This window comes from Macadamia integrifolia, chromosome 7, assembly GCF_013358625.1.
Source record: "Macadamia integrifolia cultivar HAES 741 chromosome 7, SCU_Mint_v3, whole genome shotgun sequence".
In the NCBI taxonomy this organism is placed as follows: domain Eukaryota; kingdom Viridiplantae; phylum Streptophyta; class Magnoliopsida; order Proteales; family Proteaceae; genus Macadamia; species Macadamia integrifolia.
Window position 1 is genome coordinate 18,342,484 of NC_056563.1, and position 19,397 is coordinate 18,361,880.

At 39.9% G+C, this 19,397-nt stretch overlaps 1 pseudogene; it reads right to left on the bottom strand.

Moving 5' to 3' along the window:
* Positions 1–1,025: 1,025 nt before the first annotated feature.
* On the bottom strand, positions 1,026–13,797 carry LOC122084790 (annotated as a pseudogene).
* Positions 13,798–19,397: the final 5,600 nt, after the last annotated feature.

The following is a 19,397-nucleotide window of genomic DNA, read 5'->3' on the forward strand; positions in this document are numbered from 1 at the left end:
GACTGATAGCAATATTTTAATTCGTCATTATGTGTAATATTCTATGTCTACTAACTTAGTTTTGTAAAGCATGCATAGATGCATGTGTGACACAGTCATAATTCTTAGTCTCTTACCTTCAGGTATCTAAAAAGAATGCACCATGGTACCATTTAATCACTATATGTTAAGGCATTGTGAGATGTATACTTTGGTTCTCCTTACAAAGGGTGAATCTTATGTCTTAAGTCAGATTCATGCGCATCATTTGGGGACATAGAATAGTCTTACCTGAAGACCTTACCACTAAGCTAAGGGTGGCAGCTAGCTCACCCTATTGCCCTTTACTTTCTTCTTCCCTCTCTCTCTCTAAATCCTTGTTCGATTAGCCGTAGTATTACGAGGCCTGGAGTGATGCAAGCTAATTTATGAGAAGCAAAAAGAAATATGATTTGATTTTTTTTTTTAAATTTATCTAATTTAAATCATTGATGATTTAATTGAAAAAGAAAGATGACTTTCTCTCTTATGATGATCATCTATCTTTTCAATTCATATCTTTTTTTTTTTTTTTTTTTTTTTTCTGAAAGTAGTTTTTAACTTTAATCAATATGATATTTACTAAAATTTGAAATAAACAATTAACTACTCATTATGATTGCGAAATAAATTTATTAATTAATTATAATTCCACATATTTATTGTTTATTATGAATACAATCAAGATTAAAGACTTCTTTCCCATACCTACTAAGTTACAAATGACAATTAGACCGAGGCTACTGCTAATTGTTTTGTTTCGAAGCAAAGACATCCACGGGGCTGCTTCATCCTATTTAGATATTCAAGACCAAGAGGTACTCGGATAGGCCCTAAAAAGAGAAGGAAGGTTGAATGCTATCAGACGTCAATTATTGTGGATTCACCTAACCCACCATTATGGGAATGTCCAATGCCAACAACAATCTAAAAAAAAAAAAAAAAAAAAAAAAAAAAAAAAAAACGGTGAAATTAACAATATAACAAGAATTAAAAGGTTATGATCATCAATAGCACAAATCTACTTGTACTCTAGTGTCATATGTAGCTCCAGACGTCCACTCCTATGGTATGTTATTATCAGGAACAAACCATGTCTCATCTCCATCATCATTGTCGCTTAAAAAGCATCCTTATCGACAACGGCCCACTCGACGGCATGGAAGTCATCCATACAGCTCCATGACTCTGATCCAACAGCTTACATGAATAATTTTGGGTCTGCGTACAACAAAAGATCAATCACTCCATGGCTTAAATGTTTTTTGTGAAACTATGAATAAGATTTGATTAATCTACATAAAACTAGGTTGGTAGAGTGGCAAGTGGTAAAATTGGACTCATGGGTTGGGTGAACCACTAACCTGATTAATTTTTTTTCTTTGATAATTTGGTTTGGAAGATTGGGTTTAGGGCAGATTGATGTTCGTTCATGGTTGATTCAAGTCCCCAATATGAAAAAACTCACAATTGAAAAGGTTAAGAAGGAAAACAATCCAAATCCCAATATTCCAGACCTGACCAAGCTCGTCTGGGAAAACCTGAGACCAGCCTGACCCGTGCATTAATTAAACATGCAGAACTTGAGCTTGCACCAAATAACAGTCAGTGATTCCCAGTGCACGGATCCACCCCAGTTGTCACCCCATCGAGACCAACAATCTAAGAGCCTGACTCCACATGACATGTTTAAAGCTTATTAATAGTTTGTTTGGAACCCGTTTAAAGTCCACTTAGAGATAAATGGCATAGTGGCTCATTTAGCCCATTAGTGGTAGGTCAATTAAAGACCTGTATCCAACTGACTGTTTATAAATGGAACCATGTCTAACCTATGAAGACACATTACTTAAACGGCCCGATCATAGTATGGGATTCTAAAGTAGGGGGACCGATTAGGCATGATCAAAACTGGTCCAGACCAACCAATTGACACCTGTAAGGAGTGAGTCAAGTTGCTTTAGAAACTAGTGAATAAACTCGGTTTACCAAAAACTAGAGCAAGAAATGTTTCACCTCACAGAGCTGCACAGCAATGATATGCTTGTTGCGTTGTTAATATCTTACAACGAAGGCCAGGTAGTAGGGGTAGTTCATGTTCTCATCTATATTGATTGTCATGCTATGGTAACACTGAGGAAGCCCAAAGTGTTTGTGAGCAGAGAGCATCTCGTGTTTAAGCTGTAAATTTATGCGTGGGTTCAGCCATACATTTGAGACGAATTGGAGTTGGTTCTAATGGAAATGTTACTGAGCAATACTTAGCATTGGTACATCTCACCTGTAGAAAGACAACAACATAAAACAATTGCAAAAAAAAAAAAAAAAAAAGCAAATCACACAATTGAACATAAGAATTTATGTGATGAGGAAAGATTGCCTACATCCATGTGAGATGAGATCTACTTTACTATCAATGGAAAAAGGGGTTATAGTAGCCACTCATACTTACACTTTTCTTAAGACGAATTGGAGTTGGTTCTAATGGAAATATTACTGAGCAATACTTAGCATTGGTGCATCTCTCCTGTAGAAAAACAACTTAAAACAATGCAAAAAAGAATAGAAGTCACAAATAATAAATTACACAATCGAATAAAAGAATTTATGTGATTCGACAAGATTGTCTACATCCATGTGAGATGATATCTACTTTAATTACCATCAATGAAGGAGAGGGTTATAGCAGCCACTCATTATACTTCTCTCATGTTGCTTATAAAGAAATAAGAAACCTCGCTACAAATATATAGTGAAATCCTATACAAGAAATATACGGAAATACCCACATAGCCCTAAAACAAATTTTCAACCCTTGCATTGATCTGTAAAGTTATAGTCTTAGCCATTAACAAAGAGAACATGTAAGGTGGGCCAATTCATGCGGGCCTGAAGTCCTCAGGCTCTTCGTAATCAATATAGTCATGCAAGTGACATAATACAAGATATCATACCCCTAACCTAGTGTTGGGAATGCAATGATTAGTTTCCTAATAAAGTGCACTCTTTTAATAGAGTTTTTATTGGCACAAGAGCGTAATTGATTATCACCTGATAGAAGGCACCGCAACCTACACCACCTCTATAGAGATTGGATTCAGCCAATACAACGCCACCATTGATTGTTGCTCCAAATGATCGAAATCCATATGCACCAGCTGTAATTCAACAAGAAATAAAGAGAAAATAAGAAACTTAAATTTCTATATACATGTTATGTTTGTCTCTCATTCTTGACCTATTTCGAAGATTGACCAGCTCCAACATATTTTTTTGTAGCAACTCGAATGAGATTTTCTTGAGATTTGTGATAGTGGCAGAGGGGTATGGTACAACCTGATCGACTGTGACCTGATGGATTGACCCAAAATTATTATATATATATATATATATATATAATCATATTGAGCAAGCAATGTGAAATTTGGGGGGTTTTCCATATTAGGGTTTTGGGGGGGTAAGTTTTTCTTGCCGTAATTTGGTTGTTCTTGAGAGAGATCTTCATTGTAATTTTTCTTCTAACATAATAAATCATCTTCTTCTTTGCCCGAGGATGTAGCACACCAAACGGTGAAATAACCTCACTAAATCTGTGTTGAGTGAATCTGTGTTGGTGTTTGTTCTAACAGTACACGATTATGAAGCAGAATATGAAAATGGTTTTGGGATTTTAGTTCTATTTTACTTTCTGTTCCCTTCACATCAGAGTTTGGGTAGTAAGCTACCCGTGATTGGGTGAAGCAGTCACTGCAGGTTGAAGCATAAGTTTGAATTCGCCAGAGAAGCTAACAGACAAGGAGGAGAGAAAGAGATATGAGAGAATAAAGATCCATTTTAGGACAAAGTTAAGCAACATAGAAGCAGAGAATGGAAGTGGTAAAACACACACGCCTTTCAATATTTATAGAGAGCTCAACAGCTAGCTAGCACACATTTTTCAATGTTCAAATGAAAAAGGGTCTTCTACTCTGCATTGCCACCTTCTTAGACTTAGAATTACTTGATAGAGAAATGTAGAATATGTGCTTTCTTCTATTATGCATTTTCTATTGTAACTTTTCTTCCTTGGTTTGAAAATTTAGATAATAAGTTTAAATATAATCATTTAATTATGTAGATTAAGATAATTTACTATTTGTCATATTAGTAGACAAAATCAGAATCTCTTATAGCTAGTGGAGGCAAACAGAATTCTATTATTCATTTAATATGATCATTCTTATTTTTGTTGACAGCCCTTTGTAGATCTTCCAAGGTCAACTTTTATAGTAATTTTATATGTTACTTGTGTACTATCCTTGGCTCATATGATCACTGGCCCACATTGCATCTTTGATCTGATTGCTACTTACCTAACAAGAAAAAATAAGAGAAGAACACAAGAAGACCAAGGACAGGAAACACACATACTTTTAATTAAACCACCGGCCCTGCTGCTCCTTTGGTTACAAAAAAAGGTAACTAGAAATATAAATTGTGTTCCACTACTTAGACCATATTTGGATGGCTGGCTGGCTAATTTGGCGTGTGAAATTTTGACAACGGTCTTTTTTATACTAATCAAAATCTCCCAAGGGTGTTTAAGTATGATTGTTGGTGAAGACAAAGTTGGTATGCCAGTGTCCAATCTGTAGTTCTTTTTTGGATTCTTTGTGTGGTTTTCTAGTGATGGTGAAGGTGTGCTGATTAGCTTCAAGGCTTACGTCTCCATTATTATCCTTTAATGATTTTTTTTTTTTTCAATAATATTTTAGGGGCTTACCCTGGTTTGAAATAATATTGGGATTAAAAAAATTAGAATTGAATGGGATTCGATATTGGACTCTCAAATCTCAAGACATACTAGAATTTAAATTCTAAATTTGCCCCAAAATCTAAAATCCAAAATCCAAAATCGAAAATCGGAAGGAAAATTTATCACTGGATTTAACAAATTACGTAAAACAAAGATATGCGACCTCAGATGCGCAATGAACAATAACCAATATGACAAAATAATCAAATCAGTGCAGCAAATAAAGGGTTACCAGTATTTCCTAATTTTGATTTGCACCAAGAAAACATGGAAGATCGACCAGGAAAAGAATAATTACACCAAGTAATTAAACAAAGATGACAATTAAAGAAAACAATGAACAAGAAAGCAAAAAGAGATTGAAGAAGAAGAAGAGAACAATAAAAAGAAGCTAGCTAGATCAGAATAACTAGAAGAACAAGAAAGTGGTGTACATAAAGGGTGGGGTTGTGAAAGTGAACCATATATGCAGCAGCCTGATCGAGAGGTAATCTTGGACCCTTTGCAATCACTCATTGAAAATGGCTCGCTTGATGATATCATGTGCCTCCGACATCGTTGCTGCTTCTGCCACTGCCATCTTTTCCAACTGGACAATGGACAGAAAGCAGTGGCAGCAGCAGCAACGAGATCGATATGCACATCTACAATGTCTATGCTTTGAGAGAGAGAGAGAGAGAGAGAGAGAGAGAGAGAGAGAGAGAGAGAGAGAGAGCATCTACATTTGTTTGAATCGGCTTGACATTCAAGCCATATATAGACCCATCTTGGGACAATGTAAGGGTTGGCCTCACATATATATATATATATATATATATATGAGGTAACGGGCCCTGTTTTATAATGCATTGAGGATAGACCCAGGCTTAAAACCCCAAATCTTTGGTTCCAAACCCCATCACGGTTACTAGGTTAGTCAACGGATCACTTTCATTCGTTGCACTTAACACTACCAGAAGGTTTAACAACCTTTATTCTCTCTCCATAACTGCCTAACTGAAATAAAAATTATCACCTCGATCTCTCAAATTTAGGAGACAATCAACCCCTTTGCTACGCTCACTTCCTATATATCTCAACTTCTTCCATATCTACTCCTGCTTCTACCTCCTCCCTCTATTAGGTAAGATATCGGTTGTACGGTTATTATAACAGAAAATAATTGGTAGCCTTCTCAACATATTATTCTTCAGCCACATCCATCAGTGAACCCATTCACCACCTCTTTCTCCATCTCGTTTCTATCTATAGAGAGAGAGAGAGAGAGAGAGAGAGAGAGAGAGAGAGATGTGGAAGGAGGAGGCGAATGTGTGCGTTTGATGGATAATTAAAATGACTACAGTTGGGTATTGACTATTTCTATTGTTAGAACAAACACCCAAAGAACATTAAGAAAAGCATAACAGATTCACGTAAAACATAGAGACTTAACGAGATTCACACATCGAAGTGTGTGCTATGTTCTCGGATGAAGAAGAAGGTGATTCACTAAATTAGAAGAAGATTACAACAGAGATATCTCAAGAACACCCAAACTCTTGGTAAGAACACAGCCTAGAAAACCCTAAGAGAAAAAACCTCAAATCTCACAATAATTTCTCAACAAGACGATAATGCAAATATATATACCGTACTCACCACACTCTCATACGAGATCAGTGCTAGCTTCTGGGTTTGGGCCTATCGGCCCAACCCTTCTACTATCATCACAAACCTAAAAAAAAAATCTCTTTCGGGTCACCACCATTTTTTTTTTTGGGAGGGGGTAGGACTTTAACCTTCTATGGTTGATTATGATCAGACATCTTGTTTATATATGTTGCGTCTGAAAATCGACTATGCCCGGTGTAATTTAAGGCGTAGAGGATAGAAATCGGTCGGCCGAGGTTGGAGTTGATCGACCGGTAGCACCATGTGCATTCTTATGGAACAAAATCTTAAATTCATTGACGACATTGGTGATATATTATTGGACCCTTCCTCTTATTGCCGCCTAGTAGGCCGTTTAATTTATCTCACTGTAGCTCGCCCTAACATTGTCCAAACAGTGAATATTCTTAGCCAATTTATGCATCAACCACGTTAACCTCACCTTGATGCTGCTCACCGTTTACTACGTGTTGCTGCCAAAAACCCCGTGAGTTGATCCTGCACAAGCACAGACAGCGGAGGCCCGGAGCTTTGTCCGGGGTTAGTCCTCCGACTCTCAAGTTAGGGTCGGCCGCACAGTTTTTAGTATGGGAGCAATGGTGAGGGTATTGATGCTTACCTCCTTCCTTCCTCTCAGGCCCTCTTATATAGCTCCTAGGGTTTAGGGTTTTCCCTTTCCTTCCCAGAGTCCTTCTTGGGTCCACCTTCTTCCCTCTTAGAGTTCCACTCGAATACGTCCATCCTTCTGGTGGGAAATATTCCCTTCATGCAAGCGACGTGATAGAGCGTGATAGAGTTTTTGTACCCCCTATCTAGTGGGCGACACATGTCCCGGTGGGTGACGCATGTCCTCACCCTACTGAGCGATCGATTTGGCCGTATCAGGAGCCCCCTTACTCCCGCTAGGAGTCTCTTCCTGTGGGAGTAACTAAATTTTTCGTAATTGTAATTTTTCCCTCTTTTTCCTGCCTTCGGCCTTATTCCTTCGGCTTTAGTTCTGCTAGCAACCGAGAGCTTCAGTCAGCCGATGTGAAGACCTTCAATCAGTTCGGCTCGGCCTTAGCTTGAGCCCCCGACTGAGGTGAGGACCTTTGGTCAGATCGGCTCGGCCTTAGCCTGAGCCCCCGACCGAGGTAAGGACCTTCGATCAGGTCCATTCAGCTTTGGTCGAACTCCCAACCGAGGGAGGACCTTCGGTCAAGTCCGTTCGGCTTTGGCCAAACTCCCAACCGAGAGGGGGACCTTCGGTCAGGTCCGTTCGGCTTTGGCCGAACTCCCAACCGAGGTGAAGACCTTCGGTCAAGTCTGTTCGGCTTTGGCCGAACACCCAATCCGAGGTAAGGACCTACGATCAGCTCAGCTCGGCCTTGCCTGAGCACCGTCCAAGGTAGGGATCTTAGGTCAGTTCAGCTCGGCCTTGTCCGAGACCCTGACCGAGATAAGGACCTTCGGTCAGTTCGGCTCGGCCTTAGCCTGAGCCCCCGATCGAGGTAAGGACCTTTGGTCAGCTCGACTCGGCCTTAGCCTGATCACCGTCCGAGGTAAGGACCTTCGGTCAGGTCCGTTTAGCTTTGGCCGAACTCCCAACCGAGGTGAGGATCTTCGGTCAAGTCCGTTCGGCTTTGGCCGAACTCCCAACCGAGAGGGAGACCTTTGGTCCGATCCATTCGGCTTTATCCGAACTCCCAACCGAGGTGATGACCTTCGGTCAGGTCTGTTCGGATTTGGCCGAACACCCAATCTGAGGCCAGGACCTACGGTCAGTTCGGCTCGGCCTTGCCTGAGCACCGTCTGAGGTAGGGACCTTCGGTCAGTTCGGCTCGGCCTTGTTCGAGACCTCGATCGAGATAAGGACCTTCGGTCAGTTCGGTTTGGCCTTAGCCTGAGACCCCGACTGAGGTAAGGACCTTCGGTCAGCTCGGCTTGGCCTTAGCCTGATCACCGTCCGAGGTAAGGACCTTCGGTCAGGTCTGTTCGGCTTTGGCCAAACCCCGATCGAGGTGAGGACCTTCGGTCAGGTCTGTTCGGCTTTGGCCGAACTCCCAACCGAGGTGAAGACCTTCGGTCAAGTCTGTTCGGCTTTGGCCGAACACCCAATCCGAGGCAAGGACCTACGGTCAGTTTAGCTCGGCCTTACCTGAGCACTGTCCGAGGTAGGGACCTTCGATCAGTTCGGCTCGGCCTTGCCCGAGACCTCGACCGAGGTAAGGATCTTCGGTCAGCTCGGTTCGGCCTTAGCCTGAGCCCCCGATCGAGGTAAGGACCTTCGGTAAGCTCTGCTCGGTGTTAGCCTGAGCACCGTATGAGGTAAGGACCTTCAGTCAGGTCCGTTCAGCTTTGGCCGAACTCCCAATCGAGGTGAGGACCTTTGGTCAGGTCTGTTCAGCTTTGGCCGACCCTCGATCGAGGTGAGGACTTTCGGTTAGGTCCGTTCGGCTTTGGCAGAACTCCCAACCGAGGTGAGGAACTTCGGTCAAGTCCATTCAGCTTTGGCCAAACTCCCAACCGAGAGGGGGACCTTCGGTCCGGTCCGTTCGGCTTTGGTCGAACTCCCAACCGAGGTGAAGACCTTCAGTCAGGTCTGTTCGGCTTTGGCCTAACACCCAATCCGAGGCAAGGACCTACGGTCAGTTTGGCTCGGCCTTATCCGAGACCCCGACCGAGATAAGGGCTTTCGGTCAGCTCGGCTCGGCCTTAGCCTGAGCACCATCCGAGGTGAGGACCTTCGGTCAGGTCCGTTCGGCTTTGGCCGAACTCCCAACCGAGAGGGGGACCTTCGGTCACCAAACAGGAGAGTTCTTCTCAATTGTCGTAAACTAGCTTTTATATTTTCCATGAATAAGATACTCTAGAGTTTAGGATGAGGAATTACAACTTAAAAGTGCGTAAGAGCAAAAATTACAAAATGCGAGTGTGCTTGCTACTCTTGTACGAGGCTTGGTTCTGCTCCATCGGCTTGAAGGGTTTCTTCCATCTGGATGTACTTATCGCACCGAGCTCTCAACTCGGCCAGGTTCCTCGGTGTATGCTTCGCCAAAGACCTTTTCAGCTCCTTATTCTTGGCGCATCCCAGCAGGGCTGTGAACTCCTCTTTCGGGTCCAGACCTCTGATCGTGACCTTCTCTTGTTGGAAGCGCTTCATGTAGTTTCGCAGTGATTCTCCTTCATGTTGCTTGATGTTGGTCAAGTTCAACGTGGTCTTCTGAAGGGGTTGGCTACTGGAGAATCCCTTCACGAAGGAGTAGCCTAGATTGCTGAAGCTGTGGATCGACTTCGTCGGCAGACAGTTGTACCATAGCCTTGCCGCTCCTCTGAATGTGGTAGGGCGCGACACATAATAATTTCTGAGACTCGATGGAACTGCATGGCTACCTTGAAGCCTTTCAGATGATCGACGGGGTCCCCAGACCCGTCATAAGTGTCATACTTGGGTAGGCGAAAGCCGATCGGGAGTGGATCCCTCATGACCTCATCAGCTAGAGCCGTGTCATTAGTGAGGTCTGGCTCGAGGGTTCCCATCTGATTTTCTGCCACCTTCTTGATCTCGTCTTTCAGTTCTAGGATCATCTGCCTCAACCCCGAGTCCTCGTGCCTCTCATTGTCTCCTCGATGCGGATCCCCATGTGGATCTCTGGCTGCACGCTGCGTCCTACCTCGGGGTGCGGGACTTTCCCTCACTGCTCGGTTTCGAAGGTTATGACCGGATCTTATAGATCATGTACTGCTCCGGTCCTCGTCTCGAGCCCTCTTAGGCTGGATGTGGGGGCCTGGAGGTGCTCCGCCGGTCCTCTGAGAGACAACTTTGGAGACCTCCTTCATCGTCTCGACCATCCAGTCATACTTGTTCTGGAGGGCTTCGAATTGCTCCCTCGTCACGTATTCTTGCGCTTCGGGAGAGGGCGGAGGATCACTACCTTCGCATACTGAATATCCGCCTGAGCGTGGGTACCTTATGGGTACTTCCCGGTCGTCATTGCCCCTTTCTTGTCCTATCTCCGCCGAGGGAGGGAGCCCCCCTAAAGGTTCTTCCCCCATGTCCATGTTGGACGCCGCTCTCGTCCTCTTGCGGTTGTAGGTTCTCCCCACCATTACCGTCGTTCCCACGGACGGCGCCAATCTGTTGCTGCCAAAAAACCCCGCTAGTCGAACCTACACAAACACAGACGACGGAGGCCCGGAGCTTGGTCCAGGGTTAGTCCTCCGACGCTCAAGTCAGGGTCGGCCGCACAGTTCAATAAGGGAGTAATGGTGAGGGTATCAGAGCTTACCTCTTTCCTTCTTCTCGGCCTCCTTATATGCTTCTTCGGGGCTAGGGTTTCCTCTTGCCTTCTGGGGTCCACCTTCCTCTCTCTCCCAGTCCTGCTCCAATACCTCTGTCCTCCTTGTGGGGAATATTCCCTCATGCAAACGACGTGACAGAGCGTGATAGAGTCTTCATACTCCCTACTTGGCGGGCGACACGTGTCCCGGTGGGTGACGCATGTCCTCACCCTACTGAGCCGTATGATTTGGCTGTATCAAAATGCAATATAACTGAGATTCAATATTTTCCAAAAAAAAAAAAGGGACAAAAGATGAGACTATTGTCAAGATTATGGATTAAGTTTAGAGGCAGAGCTCACTAATGGTGATGTGTATGGTATGGTTGGATTTTGAGTTCATCATCAACTCTCACCTCCTATTATTTATGATCCAAAATTCCCTTCAGTGTCTAAGCAGAAGACTAAATTGTTGGGTGAAGGAAGAGATTTTCTCTTCAACATTGGTGAAACCAAACTGAATTCAATCTCAATATCATACATGCCATATGGGTTTAAAAAACAAACAGATTGAGTCTAATGAAGTGCAAACAATCTTCTTTGGTGAGTTACTTCAGTTTTCCATGGTTTTATGATGAGAAGTTAGGTCATTCTCTTTCTTTTGCGTGGGGTATGGGGAATACCCCAAATTAAGATAGAAACACAGAAGGAAACGACTAAGACCCCATCCCCTAAGAAGGAAATATAACCTGAACTGTGTTAGTGGATACTAGCATTAGCAAAACCATAGGTCCCTACAATTAATCCATAGACTAGTCTTGCCGAAAGATACAAAACCTAAGATGGTCCTGTACTCCTATCATATGTTGTTTTTTTTGGGTAAGTACTCCTATCAGGATCACCACATGAGATGGTCCCACATGCACAAGGAAATACTAGGAAGGTAAGAACTTCAAATAAATGTCTTTTTATGCAAGACTCACATTGGACTAGATAGAGGTTTTACTAGGGACTAGTAAAAGGACCACTAGGTCACACTAGTTACTGATTGCTAATCCCTTTTTAACACTTCGGTAATGGCTAAAAGGAGGGTTTTTTTTTTTTTTTAATGGAACAGTCTGGCTAGCATTTTCCAAACACGTATAAAGATGTTGGGCTTGAGAATGGAAAATCTCTCCAGCCAATCTTTTTCAACTCTTATTATGTATCTTTTTAATTCTAACTTGATGATTAAATAGGATCAGAAATGGTTCTTTAGGTTATGTTTGTTTGTAAGAGGAATTAAAGGGAAGAAAAGCGAGATTGTCATACTAAAAATAAAAATATATGTAATCATTACCCATGTGACTTTAACATTAACTTAAAATCATTCCATAAATTTCACTTTACTTTGCTTTCAAAACCCTTTGCTACAATATGTAAAATAAAAATTACATGTTAAATATATCATTACTAAATATAGTTAAAAAAATTAAGTAGTTTATAAAATCATATAGAATAATGATTATAAACATTATTTTTTAAAGTATGAAAATTTCATTTTCCTTTCCTTTAAATTCCCAATGTAACCAAACAGAGCCTTAGTGTTATGATTATTTCCCCTTGTTTCATTTGGTCTCATAGTAATCAAGTTCTTTGCTTCTCAAAATTAAACTCATCCCCAATTCTTTCATTTCTAACATTAACCATTTTATTGCTGATCTTCAGTCGTTGTTCCCTTGTTGTTTGACACAAACACCTCATCTGCTGATGGTCCTTCAAAATACACTCTAATTTCTAGGTGTAATCCGTTCTTGCCATATTTAGATTTTCCAATCTTCATATGCATGAGAGCTTCTAACTTTGATCAAAATGGTTTAGGTTGGGCATGTGGCATTCTATTTCAGGGATGATTTGTTTTAATTGTTGTAGATTATATGATGAAATGAAAAAGCATTGATACGAAAACCAGAAGCCTTCTCTACTGTTTGTGATAGACGAAGGAGACGGGGATGTACTATAGTGGAGAACAAGAGTGCCTTTGAGGAAATGCATAATTAACCTGGTAGTGATCTCTAGCGCTTGTTCATGGCCATGGCCATGGAGCTCTGTTCTCTCTCTCCCCATCTTTTTTCTTATGTCTATAAATTCCTTTTTAGGGCTAATTTTTTTCTCATGAAGCCAAATAGAGTGGTTTTTTTGCTTAAGCAGCTTGCTTACCTTCTTATGCATGGAAAGTCCAAAATTTAATTGAGGATTGGACCAAATGTGGATGTAGCTATTTTGATTAATGCTAGGGGTTATGAGGGTTGAACCAACAACCTTCCCTAGATTTAGGCTAGGGCACAATTGCCTAGCTGCTTGCCACTGAGGTAGATGCTCATCCCCAATAAATTCAAATAAAAACTTACTCATAGTACCAGTTTGTCAAGTCCTAGAATTCTCAAATAATAAAAACCATCAGCTTTACCATCAAACAGCGTACTATATGGTTAAAAAAAAAAAGGGTACCATACGGTAAAATTCAAGTTACAAAGCCAAAATCTTGGGCTTTTCAACTCACGGGTTGAGCTAGGGTTGAGATTTTCAGGCTTAGGATCGGGCCGGATGTATATATGGAATGATAGGATTTTATTCATTGAAAGAAATGTTTTGTCTTAACACTCTCCCAAAAAAGTCTTACAAACAAAGTAAAGTTATTAAATTTTTTATTTTTTTATTTTTACCAATTTTAGTTATGACAATATCTTTCCATTATATTATATACATAATAGGAAGTTTTCTTGTACCACCCCTTTATTGTTCCATTTATATCTGATGCCAACCTTGTTTTGTAAAAATATTAAGTACATCCCTATTATGTTAACTAAATTACACTTAAATCCATTCCGTTAGAGGGTAGCATTAAGTGATACTTTGACGTAGTTGATATTGCATAAATGACAAGTTTGCCCCTGATGAATGGTAAATTTACTGTTTTACCTTTTTTGTAAAAAGCTCCAAATCAACCTCTTCCCAATGCAATCGAATGTTTAGGGCTCCCAAGGATCGATGATCATGCCGACGACAATTAACCTTCACGGAAGACGATAACATCGCTGTAGAAACCGATGATTTTGCGACTCTGACAAGATTTACGTTAGTAACTTTCTAACATCTCAATGCAAACCAGTCACTTACTCAGATGCAACGAGAGAGAGAGAGAGAGAGAGAGAGAGAGAGCTTGCTTCCGCTCCACTATTCATCGTCGATGGTGAAGTTTTAATTTTCTCCTTTGGCCACTAGCTTATACCCCAAAAGGAACTTTGATGAAGTAAGAATTTTGGGAATCAAGAGGTTTACTTTTCACAGATTTCTTAGTAAATATTTTGTTAGATGGCTGTCTCTATTTGAACTTACCATTTGAAGAGTGATCGATGGGGGTTAGATGTTCACAAAATCAGAGAACCAGCTAAGCTTCAACATTACAGGGAGATTTAGACCAACCAAACCCATAAGAAAACTTGGTTGTAATAAACTTAGAACTTTAAGCAATATAAGAAGGGTGGCTATCTATCTAGGATCCATGTCAGCTTTGTAACAGGAGACTGAGTAAGGATATATAAAGACATAATAGGGGTAAGAAGGTATAATATGTATATGAATCAGAGTTCGCTTCGCACCTCTATTTAATGTCGATTCATCCACACTTCCATTGCTTGTAGAGAAGGGCGGTGGACGCTAACGTTTACCTTGTTGTACCTCACTCCCGTCTTCAATGGGGTCTGCTCTTTCTTCTTTGGGAGAGTATGCCAATATAGGTGCGGGGCTTTGCATCTAACATTCGTTGGGCTTCCCTCTTCGGGAGCTTGCCTCCCTGTTTTTCAGTTCATGACTAACAGTGTTATGCTATGAAAAAACAAAGGATGATATAAGATATAAATGAAAAAATAGGGGAAGTACAAGAAACTCTTCCTATATGATATATAATCATATATAGAGGCTCATATGGTCACTTGACCCAAGCTGGGCCAATTAGGATCAATTAGCGCTGGGACGGGCTGGGCTGAGCTCGATAGGATTGGAGCTGGGCTGAGATATTCCTATCTAATGTAGGGACGGGTTGAACTTAAGCTGAGTTAAAGAGACCTAGGATTGGACCAGGTTTGTAAGAAACCAGGTTCAACTCAGACCTGTTTCTGCACATGAGGGAGGAGGGTGAGTGTTGAATCGCACATTGTATGAATACTTCCACTTAAAAGATGGATCTTTTGAGATGAAATATAACAAGTGGCATATATGATCATCTTTTATCATATAAATTTGATTCTCAGGTGTTGATCAATGGCATATCCTCCCCTTCTACCGTCTCTTCTAATATCTCTACTATTGTCAAGGACATTTTAGTTTTAAAACTGACCGTTTCTTTTTACAGTTTTGTGTTTATTGAGAAGGGTGAAAATGAGATGGTCCACTCTATTGCTAAATGGGTACTCTTTTTTCCCCATAGAGGACATTTGGAATTCTATATTAGTATTTTTTCCTCGGCAATTCGAATAAATTGATCTTTGCACAAGAAAAAAAAAAAAAAATAAATCTTTATCCTATTCTCTTGGTTTGTAATATTTTTTTTTTTTGATTATATATTTTCATCTTTATTCCTGCGCCGCCCCCGCCCCCCCCCCCTGCCCCCCTTTGTTGCGTCGGTTGAAACATCTGTGTGGTATCTCTTTATTGATCATAAAGAACTTTTAACCAAAATACTCTACTAAAAAAAATCAGAAAGGAACGGAAGCCAATAGAGAGTTCCCATCTTTCCAAAAATGACAATAGAGGCTTAATTATTAGTTACCTATTGGGTTTGGACACCTTTTGCGGTATCTGCCGTGGGGTAGCATCCACCACTTGTTTTGGTAGCAAGAAAGTGAGTGATGATTTGTGATTGATATGATTAAAAGCACCATTAGACATAACAATGCTTAAGGGACAAAATAGGATTTTTACTTTCCTTCATTTGCAAGCATTCTATCATCTACTAATAAACTTCTAAGGCTCTTGAAGTTCAAACAGATGATAGCGTGGACCATTAAAATTTTGGCCTTTCTTTAAAGTACTTGACAACGAAGAAAAGGAAAGATCAGAACACAGCCCAACCGTCAAACCTAACCCACTCAAAATTACAAGTTCATATACAGTGAAAAAGTCTCTTTGTAAATCCAGCGGATCCGTTGAACTCTCTACCTAAAAAAAGAAAAAAATTCATTGGACTAAGAATGGAGAGCAAGGAGAGAGAGGCAGGCTCCAAAAAAATCAAACATTGAAAACCCATTGTTTGTCAAGTCATTTTCCTGATAATGACCCTCGGTCAAACTAAAATTCTCAAATAATAAAAATATTATATTTACAACAGAGTACCATATGGTTGAAGAAAATATATAGTACCATATGGTAAAATTTCAGTCACAAAGCCAAATTGTTGGACTTTTCAACTGGCTGGTTGGGCTAGGCTAGGGTTAAGGTTTTCAGGTTTACGGTTGCTCTGTATATATGTGAATTCGGAAATGATAGAATTTCACTCTTATTAAAAGAAGTGGGTTACCTTAGCCCCAAAAATTTCTGCTTACCAAACAAAAGTAAGGTTACAAATTCTTTTTCACCATTTTTTTTTTTTTTGACAAGATCTTTCTATTTTATTATATACTTAATATATAATTATAAATAGGAACTCGTAGGATCACCCGGCACAGCCAGGCCAATCGGGATCAATTAGGGATGAGATGAGCTGAGTTTGATAGGATTGGGCATGGGCTGAGATATCTCAGTCTTATGTAGGGCTGGGTTCATCTCGACATGGTGGGGCATGGGCTGAGGTATCTCAGTCTTCTGTAGGGCTGGGTTCATCTCGACATGGTGGGGCATGGGCTGAGGTATCTCAGTCTTCTGTAGGGCTGGGTTCATCTCGACATGATTGGGCTTAGGCTGAGAAATCATAGCTTAAGTTGGATTGAGTTGGACATAGGCTGAGTTATAGTGACTTAGGGTTAGACTAGGTTTTCAAGAAACTAGGCTCAACCCTGGCCAGTGAACCCTCACTCCAATGAGTACTTCCACTTAAGAGATCTATCATTTGAGATGAAATCTAACAAATTGAACTCCCACACCCCAAAAAAAAAAAAATAATAAAATATAAAATATGGTATCACTATATAGATACAAAAATGTGTAAATTCTGACTTCAGCACAACACACTTCATTCTCTTGCTTTGCTCATGTATTCTCCTTCCCTATTCTTCCCCCTTAGCCGTCCTGTTGGTAAACTCAGTACCCTTCAGCTTGTTGGATGAGTAAGAGTAACACATCATGAAAAAAACTTTAACGAAAAAAGGATCAGCAACTTGAAATATTGTTGTAAGTATCCTACCCATCCTCAACAAAATGATCATGTGGATAATTGGTAATGAGAATAGCACTTGTGTTTGGTATGACCCATGGATCCCCTATTCCCGATGTCTTTCACAATAATATTATTCCATCTTTCATCTCTTATTCTCTAAGCCGCTTTAGTGATATCACCGTTGATGATAATTAATTGGAACACAAACTTTTTATCTTTTTTTCACACGTTATCTATTATAAAAAAATCCTAAGAATTCCTATTAACAGTAACAATGATAGTTGGTAGTGTCATTTCTCTAAAAATAGGGGTTATTACCACTAAACTGGTTGCTAACTTTCTAAATTGTGGTTATATACTTACCTAACTGAATACTAAAAAAATGTGTACTTTCTCATCTCTATGCTCATGTTGGTGGCGTTTCTTTTGAAAAATCCAAATGCATCCTAAATTTAATTTCTTCTTATAAAGACTTGTACATGAACATATTCCCACCAAAAACATCCTAAAAAAATTGATGAATATTGATTCTTTTTATAACCTATTAGAGTAAAAATATACTAACTAATATCACCACAACACTTTAACCAGATCCAAACTGGATGAGCAAGGCCGGATCACTTGATTCAAACCACTCGATCAGTTAGAGATCAAGAAAGATAGAGATATGACAGCCTTTTTTAAACCTTTTTATACCTTTCTAAGATCAGGAAGGAGCGGAAGCGAATCGTGCCTTTAATGGTTACCTATTGGGGTTGGACCCCTTTTAGTCTATCTGCCATGAGCTACCACACATCCACACTTGTTTTGCTTTGGGTGAAGTCAATGATATGATTTGTTATTGATATGACTGAAAGGACCACTAGACATAATAATGCTTAAGGGACAAAATTGAACTTTCGCTTTCCTTTGTTTGCAAGTATTGTGTTCACTGATAAAATTCCGAGGCTCATGGAGTTCAAAAACACAAGATACCCTTAGCTAAGAAGAAAAGGAGAAAAAGATAAGATTTGCTTAGCGAAGAAGAAAAAGGAAAAAGGACAGAGAGAGTCTAATAGCAATCGATCGATACGTTACGTTGATGTTCACTGTGTAGTGAAAGATAACTTTTTCTTAACTAAATTATGAGGTCAAATGAGTTTTTTTTTTTTTTTTGTCTTCAATTATAGAAGGACTTAAATATTTTTTGAGAGATGATTTGAGCGCTCTCTCTTTTTATTTTTATACACACAGCACCCCTTCTTTTTATCTCTTAATTGGCTTATCCACTACTTGGCCACGGTTCAGGCTTTTCATAAATGACTGGGATATCTCTCAGCTTTATGTCTCTATGTTTTCATGTTTCAACAGCAAAAGTACTTTGGGCATTCATATATATATATATATATATATATATATAAAGGGTTGTCATTATGATATTTCAATGGTAGAAATCTTTTCACCTACGGTGAAGAAATATTTTTTCTAATTATACATGTTTCGTATGAGAAATTCAAGAATTAAAGTATCGGTATCGGTCATCGTATCGGTTGGTCAAAATTAAGATACGTATCGAAGGGTATCGTATCGTATCGAAGATACGTTAAGATACACACATAAATGGATAGGAAACATTTTTTAAAACACTTTTGCATAAAGAATTTGTTAAAAAATGCTATTGATAACATGTATTATGCATAAACACTAAGTTGAGGGTATCGTACTAAGAATTCAAGGTTTGTAGTTGTCCCATAAATGTAAAATCCTTATTTCCAACATTGATTTCCACTTTAGTTAGAGAGAAATATGGTTGGCAGCAATTTTAGAATAAAAACCCCTCAAAAAATCGTGTTTTTCTGAAAATTACCCATCTTGGCCATTATTGACCATAGCGCACTGTATCGGTACATACCGATACTCACCGATACGTACCGATACATACTGAAACATACATTTCACCTCGATTTTATATTTTTCATAGAGTCATATCAGTGCATATCATATCGTATCAATGTGTATCGGTGGTGTGTTGATGTATATCGGTATGTATCGTAGGATATATATCAATCCGAAAGGATTTTAAAAATTCGATGTATCGTATCGGTGTGTATCATATTGATCGGTTAAATTTAAGATACGTATCGGAGGGTATCGTATCGATAGAGGAAATACTTTAAACCATGACGAGAATTAATTCTATTTTTTTTAGGAAAAATTTTGGATGCCTTTGGGGTTCATTTTTGTTGTTGTAGCATGTTGTCCGCATTTGGCTGTAGTTTGCAGCTATCCTTTGTTTTTGCAGCTTTGTTCTCTTCAAGATGCTATTCGGTTTTTTTTTTTTTTT